This window comes from Convolutriloba macropyga, chromosome 10 (assembly GCF_964194025.1).
Source record: "Convolutriloba macropyga chromosome 10, txConMacr16.3, whole genome shotgun sequence".
NCBI classification, from domain to species: Eukaryota; Metazoa; Xenacoelomorpha; order Acoela; family Convolutidae; genus Convolutriloba; species Convolutriloba macropyga.
Genome location: NC_134477.1, coordinates 47,396,181 through 47,412,477, shown reverse-complemented (window position 1 = coordinate 47,412,477; position 16,297 = coordinate 47,396,181).

Sequence of the window (16,297 nt, the reverse complement as noted above, 5' to 3'; positions counted from 1 at the left end):
AAATGTCTTATTATACCATCTCAAGGAGATGCACCACGCAAAGTCCTTGTTTTTAAAACTATTACTGTGGTTTCCGCACCTGTATACATATAAATGTTCACTATGAAGTTCAATAAATTCCTCTGTCTCAGACACGCTAAAGATTTGTTATCTGGCGTGAAACGTTTATCTCTCGGAACCCAGGACTTGTTGTTCAGAGGAAAAAGGAAAAATTCTTCACTGAACTTGTTTAGTTCATTGCCTGTGTATGGCTGCGATTTATATTTCCACAACTTTGAAAATTGTTCTATCTTGTCACAGTGTTGCTTTTTAAATTCAGTAAAGGACAAGGCTCGCTAAAAAATGGCTAGTTTACACATTTTGTACACAAATGGATAATTTTATTTGCTGCGGATTTCTGTCTGTTTTTTGGATTTTTGAAAGGCCTTTCTGAAGTTGTAAACAACTCCTTCATTCAGAAAAAAGTCTCAATGCCCAAAAAAGAAATAACCATTTGTTGACTCATGTATCGTAAACATTCGATCATATGACCCACGACAATTACTGGTTTTGATTTAATATTGTCTAGCAGTCTACGATTTGCATCAACATCCCTTAAATGAAGTTGACTTTTACAGTTTCTCTATCGGAATTTGATAATGTGTTCAGGTCCAAGATAACCTTTAGGAAATCCCCGTTTGATTCTTCTTCTCGTTGAAATGGCCTTGTTTGCAGTTGTTACTATCTGCTATGGAGAAGCATTTTTGAATTGCTATTCGGATCTCTTTAGCTGGAGTGTCATGTAATTTTTGTCAGGACTCAAGGCCTCTGAGTTCAGGAATTGGATCTTGTCTCTGGTCCTCGATGGCATCGTCGTTTTTACTCTCGTCCTCGTACTTGTTTGCCGCTAATTCTTCACAAATAACAGAATTAAAGCAGTACAATATCCATCACTCTACAGATCGAAATGTATTCGGTCGGTTGGTTGTTTGGAGACTATTGTTATGGTCTCTGATTTGGATCAAAGCAATCAAATAAGATGCGTTCTGCACCAAAATTGCTACTAAGAAGCAAACTGAAGCTTATACATAGTATCTATCTCTGCGAAATATACAGAGATAATAAATCTTAGCTGTTTAGCGTGATTGACGTGTGAACACATGTCGGTTCCACTCCGGGTTTTGGTCACATTTCTTGGGCACAGTTGTTTTCAAGATCGTATTATTTCTTTGATGGAAACTTGGGCAAAATTGAGGTTTGATTGGGTTCAATATTATACTTAGAATTTGATCGTGGGAAAGTGGGGGAAGTATCAATTGGTGGACTAATTATCGATATATTATATAAGAATAGGAACTGATCGAATTTGAATCATTCATAGAAGCTCAAATTTACCGCTCTTAATATATTAATAAGCAACAGACATTGTCTTCTGAATTAAGTATATTTTCTTTAGTATAACTCAAGTGCCTGAACTAAAATTGTTAAGTCTTGATGATTCCCACCAGAGAAATAATTTTAATCATCGCAGCAATTTAATTATAAAGTATAGTCAACCCGTACCTAACTCAAAAGCAAATTCAGTACTGAATCAGAGTAAAATTCAGAAATTATCAGTACTGATTCAGACTCTGATTCAGGTCACATTTCGCTCTGAATTCCTCTGATTCAGAGTCTGATACAGACTCTGAATCAGACTCTGATTCAGACTCTGATTTTTGTCTGAATCAGACTCTGATTCAGACTCTGATTTTTCTCTGATTCAGACTCTGATTCAGACTCTGATTTTTCTCTGATTCAGACTCTGATTCAGACTCTGATCTTCTCTGAATTAGGGAAAATTCATAACTATGTTCATGAGCCAAGCTAGGTTTTACCATTGCTTTCGCTCTCAGGTCCTTAAAATATACAAATTCATACAATACCTGTAGAAATTGAAGAAATTTATAAAATAGGTTGTCGGAAATCTCCTCAAGTCAAGTTAAAGACTGACTTTTTGAGATTTTCCAGTATGTTCTGTGTGGTTTAAACCCTCCTCCTTTTTCATTCCGGGCTGGGGACCGGCAGTGGCGGAGTTACTCAAATAAACTCTAGGAAAACTGGTATAGCAAGGTAAAAAAAACCAAGCTTGAACAATTTTCCAAAACAAAATAAACAAAATAATGACAACTTTTTTTCAAATAAACGCATTCAGACCAAATCTTTTGCAGATTCACAGTTCAGATATCCCATACAACTGGTTCTAAATCAAAAAAACCGGAAAATAGCACTATATCACAATACCAATAAAACCTATTTTAAAAATGATTATAGAGAAAATTGCAACTTCTTTAAATAATGACAACTTTTTTTCAAATAAACGTATTCTGGCCATTTCTTTTGCAGATTCACAGTTCACATAGGCCATACAACTAGTTCTAAAACAAAAAAGCCGGAAAATAGCACTATATCACAATACCGATAGAACCTATTTTAAAACTAATTATAGAGAAAATTGCAACTTCTTTAAAAAATGACAACTTTTTTTCAAATAAACGTATTCTGGCCATTTCTTTTGCAGATTCACAGTTCACATAGGCCATACAACTAGTTCTAAACCAAAAAAGCCGGAAAATAGCACTATATCACAATACCGGTAGAACCTATTTTAAAACTAATTATAGAGAAAATTGCAACTTCTTTAAATAATGACAACTTTTTTTCAAATAAACGTATTCTGGCCATTTCTTTTGCAGATTCACAGTTCACATAGGCCATACAACTAGTTCTAAACCAAAAAAGCCGGAAAATAGCACTATATCGCAATACCGATAGAACCTATTTTAAAACTAATTATAGAGAAAATTGCAACTTCTTTAAATAATGACAACTTTTTTTCAAATAAACGTATTCTGGCCATTTCTTCTGCAGATTCACAGTTCACATAGGCCATACAACTAGTTCTAAACCAAAAAAGCCGGAAAATAGCACTATATCACAATACCGATAGAACCTATTTTAAAACTAATTATAGAGAAAATTGCAACTTCTTTAAATAATGACAACTTTTTTTCAAATAAACGTATTCTGGCCATTTCTTTTGCAGATTCACAGTTCACATAGGCCATACAACTAGTTCTAAACCAAAAAAGCCGGAAAATAGCACTATATCACAATACCGATAGAACCTATTTTAAAACTAATTATAGAGAAAATTGCAACTTCTTTAAATAATGACAACTTTTTTTCAAATAAACGTATTCTGGCCATTTCTTTTGCAAATTCACAGTTCACATAGGCCATACAACTAGTTCTAAACCAAAAAAGCCGGAAAATAGCACTATATCACAATACCGATAGAACCTATTTTAAAACTAATTATAGAGAAAATTGCAACTTCTTTAAATAATGACAACTTTCTTTCAAATAAACGTATTCTGGCCATTTCTTTTGCAGATTCACAGTTCACATAGATCATACAACTAGTTCTAAACCGAATACAACTAGTTCTAGAGTACCGAATTTTGTGTGATACCAACATGAACTACTGTTTCAAACTTTTTTTTTGAAAATTGACCTTAAATAATTACTTTACTGTTACGGTTGTAAAAACCACTTATCAGGACGAGCAAGCAACTTTAAGTGCCAACAAAACAAGCTCATGATTGTTCAATTTGGTAAAGTAGTTTTGAAGAAATGACCAAATGTTAGAGCCATACCACATTTTTTGGGTTCCTGAGAAGCCCAGTTTATACGCAAAATCTTGCAAAAACAACTTAAAACAGTAATCAGACAAATATTGATACAATAGTACAAGTAAATTTAGAGACGAAGGCTCCAAAGAAGAACGCCAACAGTTGACGTGCATACTTCCAATGATATATTTTTAAAAAGTTTGGTTCAAGTAATCTATACAGAATTGTTTCATTGTTCAGACTTTTTCTGCTTCAGATTTTTTTTCAAATCTCCTGATTTATCAAGAAGTACCTTAACCTCTTTATTAACTCCGGGCAGATGACATGGTACCTCTAAATAACACAGCCTGAAGTAGTGTCGTTTCTGAATTACAAAACTTTTCACAAAAAAAATTTCTGTTTCGAAAAGTTTTGCTAAACAGTGTAAATTATAATACCCTCCTACTTGTACCTATTTGCCCAGAAATTTCACTTCTCAGTGATCTATAAGCTCAGTTTGTTAATCGTTGGAAATTAATTTCCGTTTTAGCCTGTTGTAGTTCAGACTCCTTCGATATAATTTTCTCGGCATAGAACAAAAAAAAATTAGTTTTGTAGTTGTTGAACGAATTTGGTTCTTCAATTACACCATCAAAACGTGTAAAGAAGTGGTACAATTTGTTTTTAGTGATACTCCCCATTATTTGGGCAATCTGAAACACTATAATTTATAGTGTTGACACCAAAAATTTTAACTTTTCTACGTCACCGCCGAAATAGCCGAAAATGGCCCAAAATCCAGGTTCGGCGCACACAGAGCAAAAACTGACCAATTCAACTCCAGAAAACCATTTTAAAAATATATCGGTATACTCCCCACTACCTGAGGAATCTAAGGAACCTATATATGTAGGGTTCCTCGGCTATTTTGTGGTAACGGTTTTTGAGTCAGCCAAGATGACCCAAAATATCAACTTTTTGCAAATTTGACAAAAAATAATTTTTTTACCCTCCTGGTTACAGAGACCACCTAACAGCACAAACAAGAAAAGTTTATTGGCAACAAAATGCGACCTCTCCCGTTTAATTTGGTCAAGTACTTTAGCAGATAAAAACAAAATACTGACTTGTACCCGATTTTTTTGGGCTAAAAGCGAAGCCCAAAATCTCCGGAACTGACGTAAAACAACGTGAAACAGCGCTGCCGCCGTTTTTCTGGGTGTGATTTTGGTCCATTTTGACATTCTGGGTTACGGATAATCTTAATGGGGAGATGGGAAAAATTTCTCACCTCACCATGAAGGTTATGATGTTTTGTATGTTTTGGCAAAATATGAAAAACCGTCAAACTTTGATGAAATCTTGAAAACAAAAAAAAAATGTCGGCAATTTTCTAAACCTCATAACAATCCTGTTTGACCTAAGCAAACAAGAAATTTTAATAATGTTGTGCTTATTGCACTGAGTTTAATTGTTGACATGGACACGAATTATTACCTCTTATGAATGAATGTCAGGAACTAGACTTTTTTTGTGAAAATTTGGAAGTGTAAAATATTTTGTTGTTTTTTGGGTAGGAATTTTCTCAGGTTTTTTTACGGCTATCTGTCGTTAAATACTGTATTACCAGTCTAATATCCGAAGAATCAAAGTTAAGAAAAAAAAACGAGTTTTGTGGAATTGTGTGACGACGATTTTTTCCCCGTTTTTTACGATTCGTATTCAACTTTCGACTATAGAATTCTGTCAAAATTTTTGTGAATAGATTTACTTATATAGTCGAAAAGGTTCACCTTTTGTGAAGAATATTCATATAAAAAATGTTTGAAAAATTGAAAAATTCTTTGTTGCAATTGCAAATTTTTTAAATAATGACAACTTTTATTCTCATATGTGTTTTTTGCCGTTTTTGCAGATTAAGTACGAAGCGGTCATACGATTTAGTTTACATAAAAATCAAGAAACTCAAATAGTTTACATTGACAGACTTTTTATATAAGACTTTTTATTTAAGTGATCACAGAAAAAGTCGAAAATTATTTTTCTAAAATGACAGTTTCTTCTCTCAAAGAAACACATTCAGACCAAAATTTTTGAAGATTCTTGTTCAGCATAGAGTATCTATTTGCAATAGAGAACCAGGTGCTCAGATATGCAGCAGATGTTGTAAAATGATCAGAATCATAGTTAACTTTTATATTCTAAAAAGTGCAAAAAAACTCAAGATGCCTACTTTTATCACTGCTATTGTTGCAAAGACCTATTTCGGAGCCATTTTTTTTACCAATTTTGTTTGTTTCGCTGCTTTAAAAAACTTCTGATTTTTGTTCTGAATCAGAGATGATTCAGAAATTGTTATTCTGATTTTGCTCTGATTCAGAGATTTTCAGAGAAAGTTGATTCTGAAATTTTCTCTGAATCAGAGAAATTCAGAAATCGTTCTGAATTATCTCTGATTCAGTACTGAAAACCTAAATTTCGCTGAATTTGTTCTGATTCAGTACTGATGATCTCTGAAGGTTAGGTACGGGAACACTGTTAAACATGCAATTTTTAACATAGTTTTGATTTATCTGCACAGAGATCTGAAATGATAGAAGTTCAGCATGCAAAGAAATTTTAAAATAGATTCCGATTAATTAATCCAAATATGTATCCATGATGATGTAGCATACTTAAACCATTTGGTCTACGCCCTGCTTATGATGTATGGCCCAGTGTAGTAATTCGAGACAGTTCTCTCGATTCCGTCTCCTTGTCTCTCATCTAGTTCAAGGTCACTCTCTGCTCCTCTCTGCTCTTCATGTTTCAGCTGACACACCATGTGACAGAGTATACAGCTGGTGCAACAACATGCACAACAGCAGTCACCCCATACTGCACCTGTTAATTCACAAAAGACGACATTCCACACTTTTTTCTTCCAACCCCCCCCCCCCCCCCAATCGCTTAGACTTACGAAAAGACCCTCCTCGACTCAAATTGTCTGCATGAAGACCATGTTATATCAAAATGGGATATGAATAGACCTTGTCTTGATTTTACCGAGATCCTCGACTGTAGCTATCTATCGACTCAAATTAGACCATCTTCGAGCGCACACATGCGTGCGGTACGCTCGAATTACATGGTCTGGCTTTAGTCTGTACAATGGTCTGGGACATGTCTACGATCAGAGGTCACTTCTGACTGGGAAGGTCTGATCAGAGGTTGATTAATAGCTTAATGAAATTAGTTACCTGAAAGCAAACAATAAAAAAAAAATCTTATCAAGCTTTATTCACGAAAACCACGAAAACATTCTGAAAAAGTTACATCAACTAGCATAAAAATTTTTTCAAGCACTGAAAGCACTCAATGTAATCCTATTTACTTTATGCCAGCGTTTAGGAAAGAGCTACGAAAAGAAAACAGGAGAAAATCCAGATTATTTCGATTCATCAATCCAAAGTTAAATTCATTTAGAAAACTTGTTTGCGGAGAATCTTAATTTTATGCAATTCAGTTAATAGTGGTTTGCTTATTCCACTATTCCACACGCTTTTTCAAAAAAACTTTTCAGAAAACATAAAGACTCGCTTAATGAGAAACAATTGAAGCATTACAACATTATAAGATTTGCTCAATTTTTTATTTGTTATGTCCAATTAAGATTATTGTTAGCCATATAAAGCTAATCAATTTATTTCACTAAAAACCAGTTCTCAATTCTCATTGATTACTAGAAAATTAGTGAAGTATAATACCTAACGTACGGATTTGAGGAAAATTACTTAAAAAAATTTGAAAACAACGTTCACCAGACTACTGTACTTAAAGCAATGATATGTATCAATGCAGGCAATCTGGACTAATCAGATATCATCAATTTTTATGAAGGTCTCAAACCGAATTTCAAGCACACGTTAATCTGCACAAGGGCCTGGAACTCTTCGGGACAATGTTTTGATACTTGTCCGATAAAAGAAAGAGAAACTTAACTTCTCCAGAAAAATAAATAGATTTAAATTTTATATCATTCAATACAAAAAGGTGAAAAAAGTTGTGTGGGATACTAGACCTAGAAGGGGCGGACGCCGAATCCAGCAGGCCTACACAGGGTACACTGATGAGCGTTACTAAACTCGAGTGCGTTTCGGAAAACACTGTACTATAAGAAATCATTTTTTTCGTAGTGGTTATGAAAAAGGTGAAGTTAATTTTCAGGTACCAGGAAACATGTTACTTTTTTTCTACCATGGCAGCAGGTGTTATATTGTGCTACATTGAACCAAAAAACAGTGGAAAAAACAAAAAAAAATTAGAAAACTCATGTTTTGCTTCCTGAGACAACCAACAGTTTTCTAAATGTTTATGCTATCTCAAAAAATTAAATTGGTACCCGGACCTTGGTCACAGTGAGTCTCAGCGCTGTACCATCGACTTTCAATAGTAACCATTACTGATACAGTCAAAAAGAAGTGTAAAAACTTCTGCCAGTCTACCCAGAGTCGATTAAGAAAAATCCCAGTCTGACCCTTTTCTTCGCAGCATAATTTACATTATTGGTGAACGTTTCACATCATCAGACTGTACATACAAAGAACATAGCAAGTTTTGAAAATTTCGAATAGCTGACATCATGCTTGAAACTTTTAATATGGCAATACCCAAATAAGCTATTCTAGCTCCAACTATACCATATGTTGGTGCATTTACATCTGTGCGGTGGAAGCGGAGTTCGGAGGTGGAGGCGGGGGTCCGAGGAGGAGGTGGAGGCAGGGGTCCGAGGCGGAGGTGGAGGCAGGGGTCCGAGGCGGAGGTGGAGGCGGGGGTCGGAGGCGGAGGTGAAGGTGGAGGCGGAGGCGGAGGCGGAGTTTGATATGCGAGTCAGAATTAGTTGTGGTGTATTAGTAAAAGTAGTACAAGCTTCGGGCTTCGCCCGTGGGGTGTCAATCCCAGTGTTTGTTTATCAGTCTATTTCAGTTTATATTTTTCCAGTGTCTGAATAGTAGACTCAATGCTCATCATATGTTGTGTTTTTCAGATTGATTGAAAATTGCTTTTGCCTCTTGTGAGTTGTGTGCGTGAAAGTGAGTACTTTGTTGTTTATCATGGAAGTGAAGTTGGAAAATGAGTCAGTGAAGTTGGAAAATCATGAGGAAAAGGTGAAAGTGAAGTTGGAAGTTGAGTCAGTGCAGTTGGAAAATCATGAGGAAAAGGTGAAAGTGAAGTTGGAAAATGGGTCAGTGAAGATGGAAAATGAGTCAGTTGTCGAAAAGTTGAACGTTCAGTTTCAACAAATTGATAGAGCGCCGGTCGTACTCGCTCTCGTTGACCCCTCGACGGGATTTCACCGATTTAGTCAAAGTGGAGGAGGGTGTGAAAAGTCGAGCTACAGTTGCCGGCGGAAAACGGAAATTTCACTGTGATTCCTGCAACTATTCGACGAAAGACAATTATCTCCTTAAGCGCCACATTGCGCGCATTCACGAAAAATCTATTGACAGTAAACGGTGTCGGTTCTGCAAATTTTCAACCATATATTCTTCAAACCTTAGCAGGCACATTAAGAGAGCTCACAGTAACCAAGCAGTTTCTTCAGTTTCGTGTAAACAAGAATCAGATTCTTCTCGTTCTTAACAATTTTGATTGATAATTTGATTTAGTTTTTTGTTTACTGTTTACTAGCTTTAGTTATTTGTTTACTAACTTTGTATGGACTTCAATCGACCATATATGGCCCGTTTTATGGTCAGTAATTTTGTTCGACCAGGCAGATCTGTCCAAGTGGAATGCCAAGGCAAACCTGTGCTTCTTCACTATCAACCGAAGAACAAATATATTTGTTTAGTCTCGATCGTCTGATCCGATTCCATTTGAAAGACTGTATGGTCTGATCAGAACTTTTTGTTCAGAGCCTGGATATAGACTTTTTAGAACCCAGAAGTCCATATTAACTGCCTGTGCTTACCGAGACTACCCAAAACTTCGTTTGTAACTTTCCAAAATAAAAGTCCAATTAATTTACATTTTATTTACAAGTGAATGTGATTCCGAATGTGAATGTTTGATTAATGTGACTTAAATTAATGGATGTGAATGTCTGATTTGTATGGCAGATTGATTATTTTAATGAAGAGAATTATAGAACTTGAATGCTATTCGAATCTACTTTTGAACTATGAAAAGTGCTTTGATCGCCTGAAAGGGGAACATTTGAAATGGGAGTGAATTAAGCTGATGAACATTTTATGCCATTTAAATCAGACATTCGACCCAAATTTACAGTGATCTAAGTTTCACAGTTGTAATCCATTTCTTTATTTTGCTAGCAAGATTTATTCTATTTGCAAGATTAAATTAATTCCATTTGCGGCTAGCCAGAAAAAAATTGTTTTGTTCTCGGAGACCAGAATCTGGAGGTCTGAATCTAGAAGTCAGAATCTGGAGGTCAAATCCGTAGGTCAGAATCTAGAAGTCGAATCCGGAGTTTAGAATCTGGAGGTCGAATCCAGAGGTTAGAATCTGGAGGTCGAATCCGGAGGTCAGAATCTGCAGGTCTTTCCAGTTGATCGCACTCCTTTTTAACAGAGACGATTTGCGATGGACGTTGGTCTCGAACTTCGGTAAAAGTGATCAGACAGGCTCGAGCGGGTGAGTAGTGGGTAGCCATTCTAAAACTAGCTTTGGGGGGGAGGATTTATATTTGTTTTTATTATGACAGTAAAACTATATTTGGGGGGGATGATGGGGGTTTTAGCTAGCTACTAGCTATATAATATACAATGCTATGTCTAATATACCATCTAGTGTATTCTATGTTGATAAAGGAAGGGGGTTAAGATACGAAAATATCTAGTGTTGCAAGGTTAAATAGTGTGCGTTCTGAGTAGGTTGTTGCAGCAGTTCATTTTTTTCAGATTGATTAGATAGTCAACTCTCATGGTTGCAAGACACAGTGCAGTATCAAAAGTTCAATTAATCATGATCAAAAACAGGAAAGTTACGATTATTCCCGTGTCGGAACACAACGTTAACGACGATAACCGGAACGCACTTGTTACGTTCCAGGAGGATAGAGTTCAGATGAATAGCAATGGTACTCAAGGAGCAAATGTCCGTACTTCATTAAACAATGTTAGTTATGATTCCAGTCAAAAAAATGAAAAAGATCATACTTCTTCTGATTGTGTGTTCATTGTAATCTAAAGATTGACTTGTCTTTGGAAGATTAAAACTGCTTGGATAGTGTTAAAGAGTGAATGACTTTGTCAAAATGACTTCCTCACTTTTACATCACTTTTTCCTCACTCTGACATTTATTAACTTTAATTCGAAGAGATAAGGCCAAATGGGTGTGTGTGTGTCACTCTAAATGAAAGTTATTTGAGAGCAGCTAATAGAGGCAGCAAAAACGTATGCAGATTTTAAATCAAAATATAACATATCAGCCTTCAATGAAAAGACATTTTTTTTGGTTTCTTTTTTAACCGTTTTTTTTCAGACTAGAGATTTACAAAGCTATTGAGTCTAATATCTCGCAATCGGCCAGCTATGTTTATCATTTTATTACTTTTTTTAACCAGTTTTTGCATTACTCTTGCTCAGAAATTAAATGATATAAAGTAGTATACTTAATAGAAATTAAATGTTTGGAATAGGAGCCTACAAGCAAGCTACCAGCACTTTCTAACCGCGGACCAGGTGCGGCTAATAAAGAGGCCCAAGAAAACGCCCTGAAGTTATTAAAAAAACAACTCGGAAATGTCTTCTGGCTTATTTTGTTCGAAGACGACACTTGAAGTGTAGTTCACTCCCTATGCGGATCAATTTACCTCGAAATGACTAAACGTTTACAAATAGAAGTTAGTAAAATTCAAATTGTTTCAAGAAAGGATGAAAAGTTGAAATTTATTTCCACAAAAATTCATTGTTACAAAAATCATCATTTGCTTTTAGCAAGACCACCAGGTTAATGTTAAATGGATTTAAAAAAACCCGAGGACAAAATCGTATATTTGGACAGCAACCGTCTTGACGGTAGGACGTGAAAATTTTTGTCGGGACATGGAACGAGATACTCTTCTTCAAATAAATCATGCAGATGGGAACACGAGTTTTGCACGCTATGTACCAGCTCGTGACCCAGACATGACTGTACATGAAGATATCAATCAAATTTTTTTACAGGAAAACATTCATTCTCAGAGTGCAAAGCGTAAACTTGATCTACTTAAAGTATCGTCTGAAAATTGGAAGAGCGTAGAAAATTTTGCCGAGGAGCTTAACGTTAGCCATGTTGGAAATAACGAATACGAGGGAATTGAAGTGCTTGACCCTGAAGAAGTCTCGAAAACATTCAGCGAGATAAAAGACGAATACTGCGATCCCGAAGAACCCAATTGTAGCGCTATAGGTGGAAGCCTGGTAAAAACATAGATCAACATCTCTGCTGCGATAATATAATCTTTTTAAAAAAGTGGTTATCAAATTGAAGCTACTACTGCATCAAACTGCTAAGAGTATTTCTGACAAGTTGTTGCATGTTTCGAAAAGGAAAAAGCTAATGGTTGGTTTCTTTTAGGAAAGCGGTACCTCAAAGGCCAACCCACCAATTGAACCAAAAATACCACTGTCTTCTACACCGGGAAACCTTAAGAGGATGAAAATTAAGCGCAACAAGGCACTTAACCCCGAAGACGTCAATCAGTCAAAGCTTAGACGTGTTGATCGAGAGATGTCATACGCCATGAAAATGGCAGCTGACAAGATAATGGAGGCGGCCACCCTAAGAGTCAACTGCATGACCGAGCTACGCCCGGAGTTGAAAACTCTTTCCAATAGGATTTATAGAGAAAACTAGATGTCTGCGAACGCAGTGAAGCAGCTCGTACGTATATAATAGAGATTTTGAGTGCTATTAATTTTGATTTTCGTTTTTGTGTACATAAATTAGCAAACATTTTTAACTTATATTTGTTGCTGTGCAAAGTAATTTTTCTTTAGACAACAGATGTACCAAAACTAGGAGTTCTACTGCCCGCAGCAAAAAGTTTTCCCCTAAGTGACGAGCCACTGCTCTTGATAACCAAAGATCCGATCTTGCAACAGTTGGAGGCGCAACGCCACAAATCATTGGGAGGAATGCTTGTAAGCTACTGTGGACAAAGGAAGAGTTGACGACTCACATGCTTTCACTGAAAGTAAAGCAAAAGCAGGGAGTCCCAACGCGCACAGACTTCTCCCCAGTTCGGAAGAAGTAATTTTTCTTGATTCACAAAATTGAACACTGTTTGTGTACAATTACCCCCACAAATGTCTTATTAAAACTTTTGAAAAGGAGAAACGAATAGAGATGAAGCGTTTTTTAATATCTAGTTGTAATTATTTAGATCTGTTCCAATTGAAGTGTGAAGATAAGTCGGTACATACATATGCTTTAGCAAAAGCGAGCTTAAACAATCGAGGAAACGAGATACGTTGCTATGAACGAAGGAGCAATGAAATGAGAGAAACTGATTAGAATAATGACCACTTCGCTTCTAGAAATCCCAACTGTGGCACTTTTGATGATCAGGAGTCTGAAAAAGCTGAATAGTAAAGTTGATGAGTCCTAGAAGTAAAACTCTTAATATTTCTTGTTGCTTTTGTCTTGTTGCCATTATAAAAAAAACTGGATCCTTCAGTTTTGTTCTCTGTATTCTGTTATTTTTTTAATATTTGTTCTTTTTCTGCTAGGTTCTCAGAATTTTGAATTATGAACTTTTATATTAAACAGTGTTCTCAATCTAATGTATAGTTTCGTTCTATTTGCGTTGCTATTGGTTCTATATCTGACTGCTCTAAGTTGAAAATTGAAGCCGTCTTTTGTATAAGGTGGCAATGAAAGTCTGAATGTGTTGTTTGCAGTTTTTCGACGTCTTTGTAAGATTATCCGGAATAAATGCGCAAGTTACAAGACGATTGATAGGGTTTTTGCATTGTTTTAACTTGAGTTCAGTTTCACCTGCGAGACCAAGTTAGAATAAGTTGCATTGATTTTTGGAGGCAATGTTACCTAAGAAAATAGAATAGTCAATTTTGGCGCAGTGTGATTATTTTTCCGCTGAAAAGTACGTGAGAACGCCAGATAGACCAGCAATGGCCACAATCGAACCAATGAGAGAAAGTATTTTTCTCAGAAAAATTAGCAGAGATATCTTGTGAAAAGAAACGCACCAAGTCTTGTGTCAGTCGTATCAAAAACTTCGGCCTCTGTTTTCAATAGTTCATGACAACTATGGTGGGTATAGGCTTCTTTATAATGGTAAAGCAGTCGTATCACCTTACGTTTTCAAGCGTAACCCTGTAGGCTTTGTGGCGCCGATTCCTGACGGGGTTGTTACTGAGCTTTCTGTTATGAGGTCCGAACGAACCGGTCAACAGTTATTATTACTTGGGCCAATCCGATTTGTAAATTGCGACTCTGAGCCCAATTGTGAATTTGAGTTTGAGTTTTTCGAAATCAACGCTTGTCTCTGCCGAACTTGCCGATTTCAGAAGTTAGAACAGAATGCAGCAGAGGTTTTTGAGAGTTTGCTAGAAGGTTGCATCTATGAAACAACTGATGAAGTAGTTCTTGAGCTGGAAGAACATATTGTAACTAATAGTTTGCCATCTATGCCTAAAAAACGGAAGGTGAGAGGAAGTGCATTAATCGAAAGAGTTAATGAGTTAACGAGTAGTCCCTTAAGCAATGACGGATCACCTTCTCTTAGTAGTAGGTTTAGATTTGTTCCAACAGTGGAATCAAATTTTCAGAATTACAATAGTAGTTCAGAGTATCTTTCATCTGACAGCAGTTTTTCTGAAGAGGCCTCGACGACAAGGGAGTTAACAAATGAAAAAACCGAAGTTTCAATAGAATCAGGACAAGAAGGTTTCGAGTCACCAGAGGAAACTCCTTTTTTGACTGGGAATGATTTTATATCATCTATAGATGAATCACAAAATGTTGATGTTCATCTTGAATCTTATGAAGTGTCAGAAATTGAGGAAGAAGACTTTTCCAACGCAAACCCTGATCTTTTTGAGTAAAGTGACATCAATGTTGACGAAGCTAAAGCGCTGGCTATGTTGTTTGTTCTCATTTTAAGCTCTCTGACGAATGCTCAAGTACGATGCATATGATGGTAAAAAATTTTCTTCGTCATCAAAATCAATTTCCGTCTGCTTATCAGTTCATTTGTCAAATGAAAAAATCATTCAGTGAAGAAGTAAGAGTTGTCAAAAACTCACCCAGACAATCTCTGTGCATCACTGGTTTTCGCTATCAATTGAGAGACATCATTCAGCAAAACTTAAGTGAAATTTTTGATTATTCTGAGTACCGTAAGAAAAACATTCACAGCTGCTTCAATTGTGTTCTATGTCCTCCTGTAGAGGTGAAGCAAAACAGAGAACTTTTTATAAATTTGATTTTGATGTTTGATGGTGTCAATATTAAAAAGACAACCCTTCGAAAACAATTGTGGCCTGTATGGTTACAGATCGCCGATTTACCTCCTCGAAGAAGAAGTTCGCGACAACATATTGTCTTAGCTGCGCTCTTTGTGGGTTTCACCATTCCAAATTACACAGATATAGTCCCATTATTAAATGCAGAGCTGATAAGTAGTGTTCAAGTTAGATTTAAGGGTTTTTTCTTCAAGACGTTTTTCAAAGTAAAACTGCTTATAGCAGATTTGGGTGCAAAAAGCCACATGTTAAATATGTATATATTTAATGGATCTTATGGTTGTCATTTCTGCACGTTGCCCGGTAAAACGATTGGTAGTACACATTCATACTATCCGTTTCCACAAACGGTTAAAACTCGAGAACATTGCGTTAATGATATGCTCGTTAATTATGCAGAGTTACTACCTGTTGACGGAGTCATCAATGTAGCTGGTGTGAAAGGCAAAAGTGCCTTCGCGTCAATGAGCGATGACTTACCGCTTACGGCACCTGTGGACTATATGCACTGTTTTTCAATGGGAGTCTTTCCTGAAATACTTAAACTCTGCAACAGAGCTCTATGTACTAACGATCGAACTGAAGTCGGCCTTATACTTTCAAAGCTATCCTGTCCGCGTGAAATAGTTGCCTATTCTCGGAAGATCAGATCGTTAGATGAGATTGCGCAGTTCAAGGCGAGCGAATATTTCAATTGGATTTTTGTACATCAGTTTTTTGGTTTTCCGTAACAGATTACCTCAGGATTTATCTTCGCATCTCCAAAACTTAGTGTTTGGGGTACGACTTCTGTTCGAGTCAAGTGATGCAATAGCAACAGCTGCGGCTCGGATTCTACTGGACGACTTCTGCAGGGATATTGTGTCAATGCACGTTGGAAACGAACGCATTGAAACAATAAATGTTCACTGCTTGAAGCATTTGGTTGACCAAGTTCAGCGGTTTGGACCACTCTACTGTTACTCTGCTATGAGTTTTGAGTCCGCTAATCGAACCTTAAGTGATCTTTTGTTTTGTGTCAATTTGTCGCATCATGCCACTGAGCATGTTCTGCGGAGTTGATTTTTGACCGCTGATTTTTCAACCAGAAATTGCATTGTGCTACTGAGCATGTTCTACGCAATTTTTTCCTTGCTCCTCATTTCCTATTTGGAAGTTGCATCATGCTACTGAGCATGTTTTGCCGA